At 38.1% G+C, this 21,753-nt stretch overlaps 1 protein-coding gene and 1 long non-coding RNA gene across 14 annotated transcripts in view; one reads left to right on the top strand and one right to left on the bottom strand.

Moving 5' to 3' along the window:
* LOC140513776 (TP53-binding protein 1-like) overlaps positions 1 to 21,753 on the bottom strand; it is a 115,773-nt gene that overhangs the window by 63,186 nt on the left and 30,834 nt on the right. The gene's annotated exons all lie outside the window — the stretch shown is intronic.
* The window catches only part of LOC140513853 (uncharacterized), a 33,828-nt gene continuing 28,789 nt past the window's right edge, over positions 16,715 to 21,753 (top strand). Inside the window, exon 1 of the long non-coding RNA XR_011970395.1 lies at positions 16,715 to 17,319. This is a non-coding gene — a long non-coding RNA (uncharacterized lncRNA). The remainder of the gene's footprint in view (positions 17,320 to 21,753) is intronic.

Raw genomic sequence — 21,753 nt, forward strand, 5'->3', positions numbered from 1 at the left:
CTCTTCACTGTACTATGTCGCCAGTTGGTCAAACAGGTTTTTAAAGTGGTTTACTGTGTATCAGGCACTCTAAGTTCTGTGAATAAAAATAAAGGCAAAAATGTCTTCTCTGCTCTCAAGGAGCTCATTATAATGAGGGAGAGAATAAGAAAATAATTATGCACATACAAGATATACACAAGATAGAAGGTAATCTCCGAGGGAAGGCTGAATCTTGAAGGAAGTCAGCAGCAAGGAGGCGATGGTAAGGAAGGAAGGCACTGCAGGTGTGGGGGAGAGCAGTACAAAAGCACAGGGATTGGTGTATACACAAGGTAGGGCAGTATAAATAGATCATAAGAGTAAAGAACAAAATGTAGTAGAAGACTGGAAAGGTAAGAAAACATCAGACTCTGAAATGCTGTAAGCACCAGAGATTTTTTCTTTGAACCTACAAGTCAAATGGGGGTCACTGAAGTTTAATGAGGGAGGAGGGGGATAACATCATGAGATCAGCACCTTATGAAATCACTGGCAGCTGAGTGGAGGATGAAATGGAATGGGGAAAAGACTTCAAGTAGGGAAACCACCTGGAGGGCTATTCCAATAATCTAGGAAAGAAAATGTGGTGAAGGTCTGTAGGCACTAGGTGAGTTAACAAAGGACACGTTATAAGGACATGTTATAAAGGCAGCAACAACACACTTTGCCAACAGACTGGATACACGGAGTGCAAGTAAAGAACTGAGAACAATACCGAGGATATTGTACAAGCCTGCCCTCCAGAGTAAAAGGGCAATTGAGAAGAAGTATGGATTAGGGGCCTTGGTGGGGGAGGGGTGCAATCTCCTGAATTTAAATGAATTTAAAAAAAGATGAGGTTATTTCTTGAGAGGGGAAAGAAAGATTGGAATTGAAGGCTTAAGGGGAAATGAGAAGTTTTAGAAGAGTCACTGCAGTCCAAGTCATGATCAATATGGGATGGATAAAAGGCCTGTTACTCAGCAGCAAGGGTCCAATACAGACTAAACAGAACACACATTCAGGGAATGCAGTCCATAAGTCCGGATGCTTTCTTCCCGAAGGTTTCACTTACTAGAGAACAGGAACAGAAGAGGCAAAAAAACGGAAGGAGAGCTAAGCATTGATGGGGAAGAAACGGTGGAAGAGCTAAGGGCCTATCAGCTCAAGGCTTGTTGAACTGGCTGACAATTTAATCAAGCTGGCCCAAAGAAGAAAGTCGGACCAGAATAACATGGATGACATGGGAGAATGAGAAAGAATGGAGGGATCAAAAATCAGAATATTTTAGTTAGGATCTAAGAAATCATCTACCACATGGAAGCTAACGTCTCCATGAGACAAGGAATATTAAAACAAAGTCAAAAGACTGAAAAAAAGAAGAAAATGTAAGGTATCGAATGGCCAAAAAAAAAAATGACTTGAAAAGCAGATCCAGGACAGAGAATTTGAGAAGTCACTGGACTAAGGAGAAAACATGCTACTTACCTCTTGAGAGGCAACAAAATGAGATGATTTTTTCTGATGCGGCCAATATGGAAATTTGTTTTGATTAACTCTATGTAATTTTCCCTTTAGACCTCAAGCAGGGGGAAAGAGTTGGTGTGGAAGGGTGAGAAGGCAGATTTCTGCTTGTTGAAATATATATCTGTGTATGTGTGTGTGTAATTTTTTTAAAACAAATTATTAGACTTCCTGAAAACCATGACCAAAAAAAGAAACAAAAAATGTTTCAAGAAAATCTATAAAAGAAACTATCCAAATTTCTTAGAACCATAGGACAAAATAAAAGTAGAAAGAATCCACCCATCACCTCCTGAAAAAAACCCAAAGGAAAACTCTCAGGAACATTATAGCCAAAACTTAGAGCTCTCACATAAAAGAAAAAATAATGCAAGCATGCAGAAAAGAGGAATTTGAGTCACCACTCAAAAGAAATGGAAAGTTTGGAAATATGATATTCCAAAAGGCTTATAAACAAGAATAACTTACTAGAAAAACTATCATTCTATAGTGAGAAAAACGAACTTTTAATAAAAGAGGACTTCCAAGCAATCCTAATGAAAAGACCAAACATTCCTTTGAAATTCAAACACAAGAGTTAAGAGAAACATAAAAAGAGAAACATGAACAAATAATTATAACTTCCCAATGACAAAACAAAAATGCTTACAATCTAAGATGAGGAGATAAAATAAGTAAACCCTCAGAACTCTATCACCATTGGGTTTTATAGAAGAATTCTAATGAAACATTATTTCTATTATAGCTTGATGATTTTAAAAGAATGGAAAAGAAAGAGAAAGAGGAATATAGTAAGGGAGGAAAGGGAGAGAAAAGTTAAGCAAAATCATCTCACATAATCCCGGTGCACAAGTAGAAATCTACAGAAATAAAGAGGAAACGGTGAATCTAACTCTCATCTCAACTGGTCAGAGGGAAGAATGCACACACATACATCCATAATTGGGTATAGAAATATACATTACTCAAGGGGGAAATAGGAGGGAAGGGGAGAAAGGGAGGAGGAATTAGAGGGAGAATGGATATTGGCAGGAATTATTCCTAAGAAAAAGGAGAGGGAAAGGAAAGGGAACAAGCATCTCTTAAGGACCCACTACATATCCCAAGCACTACATTAAGGGCTTGACAAATATTAGCTCATTTGATAAACAAACTCTAGGGATATAAAAAATATATATATTCATAGTTCTTTTTGTGGTGGCCCCCAAGGGTGGGCCCATGAATTAGGGAAGGATTCAACAAGTTATGAAATATAAATGCGATGGTGACACTGTGATATCACATATAAATCTGACAGTGTCCTATGGTGCTACAAGAAATTATGAAGAGATGATTTCAGAGATGATGGAATATACTACTCACCTCCTTACAGAGAGATAAAAGCACAGACATGAACGATGCAGACGTGTGTTTTATTTGACTGTAAGTGTGTGTAAGAGGGCTTCTCTTTTTTTTTATTTTTTATTTTTTTTTATTTTTATTTTTTTAACGTTTAACAATCACTGCCATACAATTGCGATTTTATCCCTCCCCACCCCCCCTCACTACCTCCCTCCCTCCCCACGACTGCATACAATTCTGTATAGATTCTACATATACTTTCCTATTGAGTATATTTTCACTATAGTCATGCTATGTAGTCAGACTAAGATAAATGAAAGAATCCGTATAACAAATCAGAACATGATACACAAACAGATACACATACACAAACATGATCTGCTACATTATGTGAGTGACTTCCATATTTCTCTCTCTGAGTGTGGAAGGCATTTTGCCTTGAGGTCCACCATTGGGATTTTTTTTTTTTTTCAGAAGTTCTTGTGTTATTACAAAAATCTAAGTCTACCAGAAAAAACTCTCACACACTGTGGTTGTTGCTGTGCATAAAGTTCTCCTGGTTCTGCTCCTTTCACTCAGCATCAGGTTATATAAGTCCTTCCAGGCCTCTCTGAAGTCTTCTTGTTCATCATTTCTTATGGCACAATAGTACTCCATTACATTCATATACCATAATTTATTCAGCCATTCCCCAATTGATAAGAGGGCTTCTCTTGTTCTCTCTTCTTCAACTTTGGGGGTAAAAGAGAAAGCAGATTTTTGCTTACTGATTTTTGTAAAAGGGATAGTTTCAGGTATGATGAGTCTAAAATGGGACCAGTCCAGTGGGTAACAGTAGAGTGAAGGTAAAGTGGACCACGAATTCCAGGAACCATAAAATGTTAAAAGAATCAGCAATTTCGATATTGAAGCCCCCCAAGGAAATAGGAGAGAAAAAAAGACTAAGCATCAAAGCCACTGAAAAAGGTAGAAAAATGACCTATGTGCTGGCAGGTAACAGCTGTTGGAAGAAGCATGGCAGAACGAGAATCTGGAGGCAGGAATGAGAAGCAAGGACTATGCCAGGTTTTCCAGGCTCATGTGAGATGTGAGGAATAGGAAAGAGGAGCTAGAATTGAAGTGTGCTGCCAAAAATGTGGACTCGTCAGGGAAAAGCTAGATTTTAGTTAATGGCTAAAAGAATCAGAATGAAGGGGAGACAGTGTCATCTGTTTTTCTTTCTTCTGATGACTGGTATCCCTATCTCACCCAGGCCTGATTCCCATACTGACACATTCTGTTTTTCTGACTTAGCCCAGTTTGCCCCTCTGAGGGCTCATCATAATGGTGCCAGACTTCGTGTGAACAACTGACTCGGAGCTCCTAAATTCTAGTGCTCCATCAGCTTCTACGTCTCCCTAAAGGCAGAGGTTACAGCCTCCTCCAAAACCACCCAATCATGTAATTTCAAGAGTATGGTGAGCTCTCCAGTGAGGAAACTCCTGCCAGCAATACAAAACTGCAATGGGTCATCCACTTTTCGTTTTAGAGCACTGCCTGAGGCACCAAGAGGCTAACTGACTTGCCTGAAGTCACACAGCCAGTATGTGTCAGAGGTTAAAATGCAGATTTTGCTCATTCATTTGGTCAGTTCTTTGTCCATTACCAACTCACTGCCACTCAAAGGCTACACTGCAGAGAAAAGGAATATGAAGACGGGCAGGAGTAAATAAGGATGAGAGCATGGTAGGGAGAAGCAGCAGAAAGGGTGACCCAAACAGACCACAACGACCCACAGACAGTAATGATGACAGTCAGCATTCTGTAGGGCATGTGTATGATCAAATTAGGGGATTGGAAAATGGAGAGGTAAACTGCAGAAACAAAAAAAAAAGGGGGAAAAGGAACAGAGGATTTCCTCAGCTGGGCAGAGGAAAGAAGAATACATCAAAAAATTGGGGGGTATTAAAAAACATATCAATAAAAATACACTTTTTCAAGAAAAGAAAATCTCCCATTTAGAACATTGATGACTAACATGTGCTTCTCTAATCTAGTCTACAGGTTCTGTTGTCACCAAGCAAGAACAGGTTCTGTGTCCTGTTCAGTCTGCCTCATTTCTACAAGCAGAATGAGAGTCTGAACGTATGGGTGAAGTTCTCCCAGATTTGTTTTCTGGAGTCAATACGATATTTCCTCATTCCTGAAGATTTTATAGCACAAAGGTTCCATTTATTATTCAATGAGACTCAACAAACACTTACTAAGCACATGTTATGAGCAAGGCACTGCCTTAGGCACCAGGTGAATAGTCCCTGTTCTCAAAAAATATAAAGAAGTGTTTTGTATTGAACATACAGCTCCAGGAGTCCAGGGTTTCATTTCAGTCCTCCTCAGTATCGTTTTTTCTACTTTCGACCTCTTGACATTAGTTTAAACTCTTTTATTCCTGCTAGAAATTTATCTCTTTAATAAAATAAAGCAGCAGCACAAATGAAAAGCGATTATTTTGCTTACATGATCTCGACAGTGAGGGCCCAAAGTGGTGGGCTGCCTTGTGCCACAATGCTGCTGCTTTAGGGCCACGTGGCGCACCTCAACCCTAACGTAGCACAAAGTTGTAAACCTGGACAGCAACCTTAGGAAATGCATTGTAAAATAAAAATATCTTCAAAAACCTGCTCAACTCCAGTAGACATATGACTAGAAGTGACTTCCTGGCCTTCTTCTGATGTATTCAACAAGTTCCAACAAGAAGCTGCAGTCCAGCGGACTCCCAAATATTTAGAGTGCTACGGTCAGGGTCCAGGCCATAACAAAGTGCAGCATCATCAAGCGTTCACCTGACCACAGAAAGCATTTTCACACCAAGGGATGGGAAATCTTTTCATCACATATGTGTGTGTATCTATACTTCAGGTGTTCATTCTGACAGGTCACTGCTAATTTTAACTACTGCAAACATAAAATGTTTAAAGGCAGAGAAATCTGTGTTAAAACTTGGTTCTAAAAGCAGACTGTCAGGGCGAGCCAAGATGGCGGAGTAGAAGGATGGACCTGTTCTAGCTCTACCCCCATAGCCCATATTAAACAAATTCTAGAGCAGCAGAAGCCACAAAATGACACAGTGAAAGAGATTTCCAGCCCAAGACAGCCTGGAAGGCCGACAGGAAACATCTATCGCACTGGGCTAGGAGCAGAGCGCAGCCCAGTCCAGCCCTGGTCACGCTGAATGGCACAAACAGAACAGAAAAAGGTTTCAGGCATAGAATCACGGGCAGCAGCTGCGGTTCCCAGATTTCTCAACCCACAAACACCAAAAACAGCTTCAAAGGTCACGTGGGTGAGAGGGGAGTGGCTTCTGGCCCCAGGGCTGTGGCAGCCGCCACAGCAGCCATGGCTACAGTGTTCATTTTTGGAGCCCTTGGCCTAAAGACCCTGGGGGAATTGAGCAGCCAATGTGGGTCTCAGTCCTGAGTAGCAGTCCTAGGGTAAGAAGGACTGCCGGCTTGGTGGAGCTGGTGGAGGCTCTGGGGAGGGAATCCTACTCACAGATCCTGGGCAGAAAAGCTTGTGGTTGCTCCCAGACCACAGCACAGGCCAGAAGAGGAGTAAACTCCTCTCCCTTGATTGTGCCACCTTGGAGGAACTGAGAACTTAAAGGTCCCTCCTCTTGACAAAGGATTCAAAAGTCAAGTAACTGGCTGGGAAAATGTCCCAAAAAGGGGAAAAAAATAAGACTACAGAAGGTTACTTTCTTGGTGAAAAATTATTTTCTTCTATCCTTTCAGATGAAGAAGATCTAAGCATACTATCAGAGGAAGACATAAAAGTCAAGGCTTTTGCATGCAAAACCTCCAAAATAAATACACAATGGTCTCAGGCCATGGAAGAGCTCAAAAAGGATTTTGAAAATCAAGTAGGAGACGTGGAAGAAAAACTGGGAAGAGAAATAAAAGTGATACAAGAAAATCATGAAAAACAAATCAACAGCTTACTGAAGGAGACCTAAAAAAATGCTGAAAGAAATAACACCTTTAAAAATAGACTAACCCAAATGGCAAAAGAGGTTCAAAAAGCCAATGAGGAGAAGAATACCTTAAAAAGCAGAATTGGTCAAATGGAAAAGGAAGTCCAAAAGCTCACTGAAGAAAATAGTTCTTTAAAAATTAGAATGGAGAAGATGGAAGCTAATGACTTTATAACAAATCAAGAAATTATAAAACAAAACCAAAAGGATGAAAAAAAAATAGAAAACAATGTGAAATATGTGATTGGAAAAAACAACTGACCTGGAAAACAGATCCAAGAGAGATAATTTTAAAATTATTGGTCTGCCTGAAAACCATGATCAAAAAAAGAGCCTTGACATCATCCTTCAAGAAATTATCAAAGAAAACTGCCCTGGTATTCTAAAACCAGAAAGTAAAACAGAAATGGAAAAAATTCATTGATCACCTCTTGAAAGAGACCCCAAAAGGAAAACTCCTAGGAATATTGTAGCCAAGTTCCAGAGTTCCCAGGTCAAGGAAAAAATATTACAAGCAGCCAGAAAGAAACGATTCAAGTATTGTGGAAATGCAATCAGGAGAACACAGGATTTAGCAGCTTCTACACTAAGGGACTGGAGAGCTTGGAATATGATATTACAGAGGACTAAAACCAAGAATCACCTACACAGCAAAACTGAGTGCAATACTTCAGGGAAAAAATGGAATTTCAATGAAATAAAGGACTTCCAAGCATTGTATTCTAGTTGAAAAGACCAGAGCTGAATAGAAAATCTGACTTTCAAATACAAGAATCCAAAGAAACAGGAAAATGTAAACAAGAAAGAGAAGCCATAAGGAACTCATTGAAGTTGAACTGTTTACGTTCCTACATGGAAAGATGATATTTGTAATTCATGAGATCTTTTTCAGTACTAGAGCAGTTAGAGAAAATATACATATATACACACACATCCATACACACACACATAGAGGGCGCAGGGTGAGTTGAACATGAAGGAATACCTAAAAAATAAAATTTACTGCCTCCTTACTAGGAGTAAGAGAAAGAGAAAGCTAGAATATAGTAAATCATCTCACAAAAAAGAGGCAAGAAAGAGCTTTTACAATGGAGGGGAAGAGGGCAGAGATGAAAGGGAATAAGTGAGCCTTACTCTCATGGAATTTGGCTTAAGGAGGGAATAACACACTCAGTTGGGTACAGAAATCTAATCTATTTTACACTGCAAGAAGGAGAAGGAGATAGGAGAGGGAAGATAATAGAAGGGACAGCAAATTGAGGAAAAGGACAATCGGAAGCATTGTGGGGGGACAAGTCAAGGGAAAGAATGGAATAAATGGAGAGCAGGAAGACAGAGGGTAATGTAGTTAGTCTTTTGCAACATAACTATTATGGAAGTATTTTGCATGGCTACACATGTATGACCTATATTGAATTGCTTACTTTCTCAATGAGGGTGGGTGGGGAGGGAGGAAGGAAGAGAATATGGAACTCAAAGCTTTAAAAATGAGTATTAAATATCATTTTTGCATGCAACTGGTAAATAAGATGTACAGACACTGGGGTATAGAAATCATTTTTGCCCTACAGAGAAATAGAGGGGAGGGAGACAGAAGAAGTGGGGGGTGATAGAAGAAAGGACAGACTAAAGGAAGGGGTGGATGGCGTACATGCTATCCTGGGGTGGGGGTTGAGGAGACATGGGGAGAAAATTTGGAATTCAAATTTTTGTGGAAGTGAATGTTGAAAACTGAATATAGGTGTGTGTGTATGAAAATATATATATTTTAAAGGCAGAAGTGACACCTATTGTGGTGGCAGCAGCAATGGGAAATATTGGGAGTGCTTGATTCCCAGAGACACTAAGTAGATTAAACATCTAGTCAGAAAGATATTACAAGAGATTACTTGTTTATTACTATTACTGGGTAGAAGACCAGAAACCATTTGCAAACTCTACTGCCCATTTTCCAATTCTGGGTTGCAGTTCCAAAGGAAGAGAGGGGTGTTTGTGGTCCCAGGAGAGCAGGGGCCATACCTGGGTGTGGAGTTGTGGTCACAAGCAAGGAGTGCTTTATATGGGTAAGGACCAGAACACAGACCAGGAGAGCAGTGATCAGACCTCTCCCTACATTACACCACTTTGGAAGCACCAAAAACTCACAGTCCCCCAGAACTAGCTGTGAAATAGCAGGACATAAAAGCCTGAACCTCAGAACAGTCACATACATACACACACGCACGCACGCAGGCACACACACGCACGCACGCACACACACACCACAAACCACACACCACCATCACCACCCATCAGCAGAGGTAAGCAGAGCCCAACTCTAACATAAAATGTAAAGTTGAGAAACAGACTGGGAAAATGAAAAATAAAAAAGGAACCCAACCAATAAAAAGTTACTATAGTGACAGAGAAAATCAAAACACAAATTCATGAGACAATGAATTGGAAAAAAAAAAAAACTAAATGTAAAGCCTCAAAGAAAAAACTGCAGATTGGAAACAAACCCAACAAGAATTCCTAGAGAACTAAAGGGATTTAAAAATGAGAAAAAAATGATTTTGAAAATCAAATAATGATAAAGAAAATTTGGGGAAAAGAAATGGGAGTAATACAAGAAAATTATGAAAAGAGAATTAACAGCTTGATATAGGAGGCTCAAAAATTTTTGAAGAAAATATCTCTTTAAAATTCAAAATTGGCCAAACAGTAAAACAGGCACAAAAAACTACTAAAGAAAACCTCTTAAAAATCTCAATTGGCCAAATGGCAAAAGAAGAACAAAACCTCACTGAAGAAAATAATTTCTTAAAAATCAGAACTGGTGAAGTGAAAGCTAATGCCTCTACGAGATATAAGAAAAAATAAAACAAAATCAAAAGAACATATCAAACATCTCATAGGAAAAAGACTAACCCGGAAAATAGATCATGGAGAGATAATTTTAAAATCATTGGACTATCTGAAAGTCATGATCAAAAAAAGAGCCTAGACCTCACATATCAAGAAATTATAAAGGAAAACAGCCAAGATACCTTATAACTAAAGAACACCTCCTAAAAGAGATCACAAAATGAAAATGCCCAGGAACATCACAGCCAAATTTTAAAGCTTCTAGGGTCAAGGAGAAAATACAGAAAGCAGCAGGGAAGAAAAAGAATTTAAACACCACAGAGAGGATAACAAGACTTAGGGAGCAGAGGGTTTAGAATATGGTATTCCAGAAGGCAAAGGAGCTAGGATAAATATAAAAAAAGAACCAAAAACTACCTGGCAAAACTGAGCATTATCACACAATGAAAGGCGGAAAGGGAAGAGAGGAACAGACTTGAATGAAACAGAGGATTGCATTCCTGATGAAAACAATTAGAGCTGGAGAGAAAATTTGATAAAACAAAAGTTTCAAGAGAAATATAAAAAGGTAAACATGAGCGAGAAATTCTAAGGAATTTAACAAGGTTAAATGGTTTACATTACCGAAAATGAAGGGGACACATCTAGAGCCTAAGACAACTAAGGGAGTTTAGGAGCCTACTTAAACTGAAGGCTAAGTGTGAATCTAATATGTTGGGATGGACTCAAAAGAAAAATGGATGGGTGAGAAAGAAAGATGTGCTGGGAAAAGAAGGAAGGGAAAGGAAGAATAAGGAGCATTATCTCACAAGAGTCATGCAAGGGGACAGAATGGGGAGAATAACTAGAGAGACACAAACAAGACTTGAACCTCACTCTCATCTGAACTGGTTCAAAGAGGGAAGAACAGAAGCAAGAAGAGGGTGAAAGGGTGAAGACAGAAAAGCATAAAGACAAGAGGATGGAGGGAAATAAACAGTAATCAATCCTGACTGTGAACGTGCATGAGATGAGTTTATGCACAAAACAGAAGCAAAGGGCAAAATGGCTTAGGAACCAGAATTCAATATGAGTTGTTTGGGAGAGACACACTTGTAACAGAAAGACACAAAGCTAAAATAAGAGGCTGGAGCAGAATCTATGATACTTCAACTAAAGTAAAAAAGGCTGGAGCAGTAGCCATGACCTCAAAGCAAAAGGAAAATTACACCTCATTAAAATACATACTAATCAGGGAAATGCTGCTGTTGTTATGTTCATCCTTCGTTGCTGAAGAAGACCATGCTATCATAGAAATGATGACATGACTTGCACCTGACTTTATTTTGAGTGAGGGAGGGCTGTGCAGGTCACCAGCCTCACTTCTCCTCCAGAGCCATCTGAATCTAGTGACCAGATATTCATCAGGATGACTGGAGATGACCCAGGATGCATTGGGAGACTTTGTACCTGAATAGACCTTGGCCTAAAGGGGCCAAGGTCTCCCATTGCATCCTGGGCCAATCAAGGAAACTATATTTTGCTAAAAGGTAGCATAGAAAATGAAATCAATATTAAACGTATAAACACCAAATGGCACAGCATTCAAATTCTTAAAACTGAAATTAAATGAAACACAAGAGGAAACACAGTAAAACTATACTAGTGAGGGACCTCACTTTACTCTTCTCAGACCTGGATAAATCTAACCACAAAATAAATAAGAAGGAAATTAGGGAGATAAATATAATTTTAGAAAAATTAGGTGGGAAAGACTGGATCAGAATAAAAAGGAGTATACCATTTTCATAGTTCTACATGGCACCACGAAAACTGACCACGTATTAGGGCATAAAAACTTCATTAACAAATATAGGAAAACAAATATTCAATGCACCCCATTTCAGAACATCAATCATGCAATAAAAAATGCATTCAATAAAGGGTCTTTGAAGTCAAATTAAAAGTTGGAAACTAAATTATCTAACCTTAAAGAATGAATAGATCAAAGAACAAATCCAGAAACAATCAATCATTTAATTAAAGATAATGGTAACAATAAGACAATATACCAAAATTTCTGGGATGCAGCCAAAGCACTATTTAAGAGAAAATTTATATCTCTAAGTGCTTAAATCAATAAAAGAGAGAAAAAGGAAATCAGTGAAGTGGATATGCTACTAAAAAAACAAATTAAAAATATTTAATTAAACAACAAAATAGAAATCGTGAAAATCAAAGAAGAAATTAATAAAACTGCAAGTTTAAAAAACTAAACTACTAAATAAAATGAAATGGACTAGATATGCAAGTAGAAGACTAGAAAAAGAACAAATTAAAAATCCACAAAATAGAAATCCTGAAAAATCAAAGGAGATTAATAAAATTTAATGTAAAACAGCAACAACAAAACACTGAAATAAGTCACTGGTGAATCTGGTTTCTTTTCAGTAGCAAAAATGAAAAGGATGAATGTGTAACCAATTAAGATGAAATTAAAGTAACTGACTACATCAATAACAAACGCAACAAAAATCAAATGACTGTGATTATATCAGCAGATGCAAAAAACTCAACAAAATACAACACTCATTCCTATTAAAAACACTGGAAAACACAGAAATAAATAAAACTTTTCTTAAAATGACAAGTAATATTTTTCTAAACTCAAGAGCAAACATTATCTGTAATGAGAATAAAATACAAGCCTTTTCAAGAAGATAAGGGGTGAAACAGGGATGTCCATTATCACATTATTCAATACTGTGCTAGAAATGCTAGCTATAAAAATAAGACAAGAAAAAGAAATTGCAGGAATAAGAATAGTCAATGAAGAAATAAAACTATTTCTTTTTGCAGATAATGGTATACTTAACTTGAGAGAATCTACTAAAAAACAAATTGAAACAATTCACAAATCTAGCAAAGTTGCAGGATATAAAACACATGCAGCATTTCTATATATTACTAGCAAAACCAAGCAGGAAAAGATAAAAAGAAAAATTCTATTTAAAATAACCACAAGCAACATAAAATACTTGGGCTTCTGGCTGCCAAGAACTCCCAGGAATTTTAGGAGCACCATTACAAAACACTTTCCACACAAATACAAACAGATCTAACTAACTGGAAAAATGTTAAATGCATGGGTAGGCCAAGCCAATATAATAAAAATGATAAATCTACCTAAATTAATTATCCAGTACCTTACCAATCAAAAAAAATTATTTGATAGAGCCAGAAAAAAACGGTAACAAAATTCATCTAGAAGAACAAAACATCAATTATCAAGGGAATCAATGAACAAAATGTTAAGGAAGGCAGCCCAGTAGCACCGGCTTTCAAACTCAATTGCAAAGTGGTAGTCATGGAAACAATCTGGTACTGGCTAAGAAACAGAGTGGTGGTTGAGTGCAACAGATAGGTACACAATGCGTAGTAGGAAACGACCATTGTAATGTAGTGTTCGATAAACCCAAAGATCCACTAACTGACAAAAATTGCTGAGAAAACTGGAAAGCAGTTTGGCAGAAACTAGATATAGCTTTTCACAATGTGAGAATACATCTCACGATGTGTACCAAGATAAGGCCAAAATGGGTACATGGTTTAGACATAAATGGTGACATCATGAGCAAATTAGGTGAGCATGGAAAATTTTTACCTATCAGATCCATGAATAAGGAAAGAATTTATGACCAAACAACAGATTGAAAGGGCTGCAGAAAGTAAAACAGATCATTTTTTTATATAAAATTAAAACAGTTTTGCACAAAGAAAACAAATGCAGTCAAGATTAGAAGGAAAGCAAAGAAACTGGGGAGGAAAAATCACAAATTTTTCCTGATAAAAGCCTCATCTCTCAAACATAGAGGGAACAGAGTCAAATTTAAAAAAATAAGAGCCATTTCCCAACCGAAAAATGGTCCAAGGATATGAACAGGCAGTTTTCTAAAGAAATAAAAGCTATCTATAGTAATATTAAAAAATGCTCTAAATCAATCTTGACTAGAGAAATGTAAATTAAAACCTTCTAAGGTACCCCGTAGGGGCAGGCAGCTGTACATAAGAGTATTGGGCCTACAAACAGGAAGACCTGAGTTCAAATCCAACCTCAGATACTAAGTATGGGCAGACGACTTAATTCATCAGCTTCCTCACCTGTAAAATGAGCTAAAGAAGGAAATGGCAAACGCCTTCAGTATCTTTGCCAAGAAAACCCCAAATGCAGTCACGAAAAATCAGACATGACTAAAAGGACTAAACAACAATAAACCATTCTTTCCAAGTTCATTTTCTTGAATGGCCATCCCACTTCTTCATGGAATAGAACATACTCTGAGCTGTCAAATTAAGAATATAACAGTAATGAAGATGTAAATTAAATCAAAGAAAATGGATCTATTCCATTTCACATCTGACTGTCACTCCTCCAGTGTTACTAACATTATTTCAATGATCAGCCTTAGCTGGGTCTCAGGCCAGACTTCGTGCAGATATGTTTTTCTCTCCACCCTTCACTGTTCACTGTTCTGTGAGACTGCTACACATAATCTTCGCTCATTCTCCTCATAACATTTCGCCAATAAGCACACTCTCTAAAAGGATCCACTAGCCAAGCAAATAAAATCCTTGCTGGCTACGGCAATTTCTGGGCTATTTAGGTCTCCTTGTTATAGTGATTGCTTTCATCAGTTAAACTTCTCCAAGACATGGTAAATAAGCAGTCAACATACTTACTTTTGCCTCTATCTTATAATAAATAGGCTGAGTAAAAGCTGTTGTAATAGCACAAAATACTGTCATCTCACCTTTATTCTTTTTTTCTAACTCCATGTTAAATTTAACCTCTAAAACTGATCATAAATTGTTACCAGCTTCTGATCGAGCTACATACAGACAGCAGATTCTGAAATAATAAACATTTCCAATCAGCTACGATGTGCTCAACTTCATATTTTTATGTAATGCTGTTCAGTGTTTAACATGTGCAGGTGAAAAGAACATCTATAACTAAGGAGAAATTACTAATTTGCCAAAGCATAAATATATTATGAAAGTGTTTTAAATGCCTTGATTAGAAGCTATTACTATAGGAATACAATGTATTCTTAATTTAAAAGTCATCAAATTTTCATCCCAAATATTATGGAGTAAAAGAAGCATTTCAACCTTAAACTTTCATGAATTTATGTGGGATATGTACAATTTAGGTTAGGAAAAAAAGTTTTCAGACTTCTCTAAAAATAATTTGAATGTAAGGATTTTTTTCCCAGAATTTTCCCAGATAATTGTTATCTGTTAGTTACTTTAGTTCGTTTGATTTGCGTTTACAAAAACAACAACAAAATATTTTTCACCTTTAATTAACACACAACATCCACAAGAGTAGACGAAAAAAAAAATCCTAAGTAGGTAAGCCTACTTCTTTCTGAAACAATGTGGACTTTGACATGAGTCATTTCTTTTGTTTTTTAAACAAATAACCGCAATTTTTATTTGGATGCCATGTTCACAATGTTACAATTCTGAGGATAAATCTTTTCTTTAAAAGCTATGATTCCATAATAAAAAACCAAAGAATAAGTGATACTTTCACAAGAAAAATTTTTTAAACAAAATAAAAGGAGTATAGGACCCAAAATCCTGCAATTTACACCATTTCTCCTCAGGTTTGAGTTTTCCTCAAGAGGCACATGCTGGACTATTCATTTGGATCACCGGGTCACAGATTTAGTGCTGGAAGGAACCTTACAAGTAATTCAGTCTCAGATTTCATGGTCTCAGGACCCCTCACATGTTCAAAAATTTCTGAGGACTCTCCCTAAAGAGCTTTTGTTTATATCGGTCATATCCACCAGTCTTTACCATATTAGAAATGAAAACATCTTAGTATTACTATGAAAATAAGGATCTCAGGGATCTCTCGGACCACACTTTAAGAATTCATGATTTAGTTCACACCCCACCCCAAATACTACAAATGAGAAAACTAAGACTCAAAATAGTTAAGGTCACATAAATAGTAAGCAGCAGTCAGGATTTAAAATCCAACCCTCTTTTCTATCACACCAAACATAGCGTTACCGTTGTGGTAGGGGAAGCCTTCTCACACCGAGTTTGCTAAAAATTGTCCATACTCATATCTGATATATTCTAAGTTTCTCATAGCATTTCTTCCCTATAGTTAGAATTAAAACCATCAAGTTCTTTCTTCCCCAGATCTCCATAGACTATGTTAGCAGATTGACTGATGGCCTTAAATGGGCTTCTTTTATAGAATAAGGAAGAATTAGAAGTGGGGAAAGGAGGAAGAATTTAATACCAAATGCCCCAGGCACTTGGAAATTTACTATATTTCTAAAGCCTCTCAAGAAAGGTAAATCCATAACCATTCATTTAGCCCAATTCAGTGTTGGGTACACTGATGGAAAGCTCTCTTTTATCTCTAACCCCTTGTTAAATATAAACTCATTTCCTCTTTTCTTATCCTCTGGGAAGATGGAAAACAGTTGGTCACCATTTGTTCTTATACTGCAATAATACAATATATTGTATATAATAATAATACAATATATTCCCATAATGGGAAGGACCAATAGTCCAGCTATTCTAATATTTTGTGTCTGATGGTAATACCAAAGAATAATTTGTGGGAGAGCATGGTTACATATATTTATCTATATATACCTATATAGATATCTTTCAGTCATATCAATATGTAAATTACAGTTTGCCTTAATTTATTTTTAGCCTGGCACTCATGAAATAGTTTATATCAACCCAGGAGTTACTTAAAATTTTTTTTTTGCCCAATTACCCCTTTAACTAGTCATATAAATTAATTTGTGTAAATGCGCAATGTAGTGTGTGAAGTATTAGTACTTCCTTTGTTGGTTTAAATCTATATTCTGTCCCTTATTTTTAGTATTATACTGAGATTCTAAATAATATAAACAATTTTTCCAATTATTTATTAGAAGTTATTGCAAGTTCAGCTTTGTGGCTGCTGAGCTTTTTCAGTCTTACCTGACATGTTGTGACCCCATTTGGAGTTTTCTTAGAAAAGATACTAGAGTGCTTTGCCATTTCCTTTTCTAGTTCATTTTACAGAAGATAAAATGTAGGCAAGCAGGGTTAAGAGACTTGACCCGGTTCAGACAGGTAGTACGTGTCTGAGGGATGGCTCAGGAGGAGAAGTGAGGCTGGTGACTTGCACAGCACTCCCTCACTCAAAACAAAGTCAAGAGAAAGTCATGTCATCATTTCTATGATGTCATGATTCTCTTTGAAAACAAAGGACAAATACAACCTGTGAGTAGACTAAGCTGCCTAAATGGGGACTCAGCCATCTGGGCAACTCAGCTCATCAACCTAGCCCTCTCCCTTTTCCTTCTCTCCCAAAGAAGGTAAATTTTGGTTGCCAGAAGTTGATCAGTTAACTTGGGGTACACTGCATTGGCTAGATTCCTTCCCCTTTTCTTTCCTTCTTTCTTGTCTCCCCTAAAACCTTAGACGCCGTGCACTCTGAAGCCCATGGACTGAACAATGAAGGGTCCTTGCCCAATCTTCACTCAATGGCTGTTTTGGAACCTCCTGGCTTAGAGTGAATGTAAATAGTAAGTTTCTCTTTGAAACAACAGGCCTGAGACTCCTGCCCCTCCCAGCACGATTTATCTACTTATTATTTTCTATTAAAGGAGCTATTCCCTTGACTACTTTTTAAAGAAGCCTATTCACTGAATGGACATGACCTCATTTTCAATGAGTACCTGAAAAGGCCTTAGCCTAAAAGGCCAAAGTCTCCCAGTGCATCCTGGGTCATCTCCAGTCATGCTGATGATTCAGACAGCTCTGGAGGAGAAGGGAGGCTGGTGACCTGCACAGCCCTCCCTCACTCAAAACAAAGTCAAGTTCAAGTCATGTCATCATTTCTCTGATGTCATGGTCCTCTTCAAAAATGGAGGACAAGCACAACAGTGTGTCTGAGGCCAAATTTGAATTCAGATCTAACTAACTGCAGGCCAGGTGCGCTATTCACTCCAGCACCTCAGCTACCGTTTACAAGTTCACCTTATCCATAGTCTTCATAATTTTGCAGATTTCAATCAAAACTAGACTTCTCAGGCTTTATATTTCCAAACTAAATAATCAAATAGATCAATGAACTGGGAAAACCAAAAAACTAGAAAACCAAAAATTTTAAAACCAAAATAGAAATTCTAAAAATCAAAGAGATTTCAAAAAAATTGAAAGCAAATTAAGGAAACAATTTTTATTAGGTTATTCTCAATAATAAAAAGACTCTCTATATTCCTTTACTCACTTTCATTGCCTTTCTGTGGACATTCTTCAGTACTGTTTGTCTACTGAAATGCAGCAACCAGAGTTCCAAGTGGTATTAAGAGTAGGCTAAGATTGTTTACTTTGTTTCTAAATAATCCTCCTAATGATGTCCAACATCTGGTTCTTTTTGACTAGAGTAGCTAGCACACTGCTAGCATGTCACAATATCCTAGTTACATACGTCATAAAATCAGAAACTTGCTGATTTGTAAGGAATCTCAAAAGTCATCTAGTGCAACCCTTATTCAAACATAAATCTGTAATGCTCCCAATAAGTAATCAAGTCTATCAAGGCTCTACTTGAAGACTTCCATTGACTGAGAGCTCAGTAACCTATCCCGCCAAAGCCTATTCCATTTGGACCGTGACTTGTTAGTGTAATCTTTGAAATCTTTCTTTTATGAAAGAGCTTTAAACCACTTCCATGTAATTTCTGTGCAGTGGAAATTCCATTCCACCCCAGTCTTGCTCTTTGAGGCTATGAACCAAATCTAATCCCTCTTCTGTATAACAAGATAATGCTTTAAATAGTTGAGAACAGCTATGTTGCTGTCCTACCCCACCCAAGTTCTCTCTTCTTCAGGATAAATAGCCCAGCTGTTTCACCTGATCCCTAGTGGCAATTTCCCCTAAAAAACTTCGGCTTCTTAGCCTTCTGTTCTCCAAATTAAACAGTCCCAATTTCCTTAATTTCTCACCAAATACAATTTTTCAGCGCTTTATTTGGATTTATTGTTCTAATGTGAACCCTTTAAAACTTTTTCTCAATATTCAATCTCAAAACTGAGCATAGTTGATTCAAGACTTCATTAATTCAGAATTTATGATAATTCTGAAAAAGGTATGCACAAGTTTTTCTATGAAGAAAAGATTTGCTACAGCAGATCAATATTAAAAATAAGCTCAAGAAAAATGCTTTAACTCCTTAAAAGAACTTTTATTAAGCATCTTAAAGTACCTTAGAAACTATGATAAAAAAAGTGAACATAGAAGGCCTAACATTTTCTTAGCCTAATCACCGAAATTCAAACTACTGTACTTATGTAATAAAACCACACATCTTTTAATATACATCCATCACAGTCCTCAAATATGTATGAAGCACCTAGTACATATCCATGACAGTGCTAAGCACTGGGGAGACAAAGAAGGAAAAAAATCCCCTCTCTCCAAGAGCTCACACTTTACAACAGGGGAAACCATGCAAACAACTGTATACAAACAGGATATACACAAACTATATTAGAGACTATCAAGAGAAGAAAGGCAGTAGCATTAAGAGGGATGTGGAAAGGTTTTCTGGGGAAGGTAAGATCAAGAGATCGAGATGAAGAAGAATAAAATTCCAAGCCTGGGAGACAAGTCAGTAAAAATGCCAAGTGGAATTATGAAGCGTCATATGGGAGGAACAGCAAGGAGGCCAGGGAGAGGAATACACAAGGGCCTATACCAAGGGGGTTCAAGGGTCAGAGAAGGGACAAAGGCAGAATCAACAAGACTTGGCAACTGATGAAATATGATGGGGTTAGAAGGAAAAGAGGAAGTAAGGGGAAAGAATAACAACCAGGTCAGGAGTCAAAATAAATGGTGCTCTTGATAGTAGTATGTAAGTTGGGAATAGTGGAGGCTTTGGGGAAAAGAGAATGCCTTCAGTCATGGACATACTAAGTTTAAGATGTCGACAGAACACCCAGTTTGAGATGTCCAAGAACGGTCAACAGAAAGGTTAGGGCTGAATAAAGAGATGTGGGAATCTTAAGTATAGAGACGATAGCTGAACCCATTGGAGTTGGGAAAAATCACCAAGCAAAATAGCAAAAAGAAAGAAGGGAAGAGCCTTGGGCATCACCCACAATTAATGGGCGTGACCTGGATGAAGATACTGCAAAGGAGATGAGAAAAGACTAGAACAGGGAAAGACCTGCAGACAAACCAGCAGACTTTTATCATAGATCAAGTGCAAAATGATAATGACAATGAAGGCCTGTACCAGGGCAGCAGCAGTATCGGAACTAGATTGGATATGGGGGGTGAGAGATAGTAAGGAGTCCAGGATTACACCCAGGTTTCAAGTTGGAAGTACTGGGAAGACTGTGGTGCCCTCAACAGTAGTAGGGAAGGCAAGGGGAAGGGGAGATTCAGAGGGCAAGAAAGTGAGTTCTGTTTTGGATATGTTGAGTTTAATATGTCTACTGGATAGCTAGTCTGAAGTGTTTAAAAGACAACTGAAAATGCAAGAATAGAAGTCGGCAGAAAAGTAAGGGCAAAATCAGAATCACCAACGTAGACATGATCATTACAGCCATGGGAGCTGATGAGAAGACCAAGGGAAGAAACAGAGCTATAAGACAGGGCCCTGCGGGACACCCACGGCGACGCGCACCTACAGCGGCGTGCCACAAATGAGGATCCGGTAAAAGAGCACAAGGAGGGATCTAACAGATGGAGGAAAACCCTAAGAGGGCAGTGTTAAAAATTAACAAGAAGAAAGTACCAAAGACAAAAGTGCTGCGTCAAACTCTCCAGAAAGAGGTGAAGAAAAGAAAAAAGCCAAAGAAAGATGAGTGAGAAATAAAATACTGGGTTACACAATTTATTCCAAGCAGTTACTCAGTATCCCTTACCATAACTAGTCAAAATTCTTTAAATTATACTCTTAAAAAAGAGCCTATTTATGTAATTAATATAATGGAAATATTGCCCAAATGTCGAATATGCCTTTAGAAACTCTAGAGTTGGCTTCACAGAAACATTATAGTGCCAATTTTCTGTCTCTTACAAATATTTTTCTAATTACACTCTCTCACATAGCACTGCAATGATATTCATACCTCAAGGATCCATGATTTTATTGGGAAGGATACTCTATCCATCCTCACAGACTGCAACCCCTTCAATGGCTTAACATATGATCTTTTAGTGAAAAAGGAAAAGATAAACACTTGGGCAGAGCCAAGATGGCAGAACAGAGGCAGGGACATGCTCAAGCTCTTCCCCCAAATCCCTTGAAATACCTGCAAAAATTGACTCTAAACAAATTCTAGAGCAGCACAAGCCACAAAATGAAAGAGTAAAACTTATTTCCAGCCCAAGACAACCTGGAAGGCCAACAGGAAAGATCTATTGCACTGGGCTCAAAATGGAATGCAACCCAACTGCCAGCACAGACGGACTGGAGCAGGCCTCAGGGCACTGACAACTGCTGTGATTTCCAGATTTCTCAACCCAAAAATGCCAAAGACAGCTTTAAAGGTCGGTGAAAAAGTTCTCTCACCTGGGTGAGAGGAGAACATGGTCTAACCCCAGTTCCCAGGGCAGCGGCAACCACTGCTGCAGAAGTGGCGCTTCTGGAGTTCTCAGCCTACAGACAGTAGGGGAATTGAGTGCAGATCTGAGTCTCAATCATGAGTGGTGGTCCTAGGGTGAGGAGGAGCACTGGGGTGAGAAAGAGCGCTGAGGTGGCAGAGCTGGTGGTGGCTGTGCAGAGGGAATCCTACTCACAGTTCCAGGGCAGAAAAGAGTGCTTGTGATTGCTCACAGACCAGAGCACAGGTCAGGAGAGGAGTGAACACCTCTCCTTGATTATACCACTTTGGAGGAACTGAAAACTTATGGGTGCCTAGAGATATGTCAGAAAACAGTTGCTGCACAAAACCTCTGAAACCTGGGATAGTATATCCTCCACTTAACAAAGAGCTCAAAAGTCA

This window comes from Notamacropus eugenii, chromosome 7 (assembly GCF_028372415.1).
Source record: "Notamacropus eugenii isolate mMacEug1 chromosome 7, mMacEug1.pri_v2, whole genome shotgun sequence".
Taxonomy (NCBI): Eukaryota; Metazoa; Chordata; class Mammalia; order Diprotodontia; family Macropodidae; genus Notamacropus; species Notamacropus eugenii.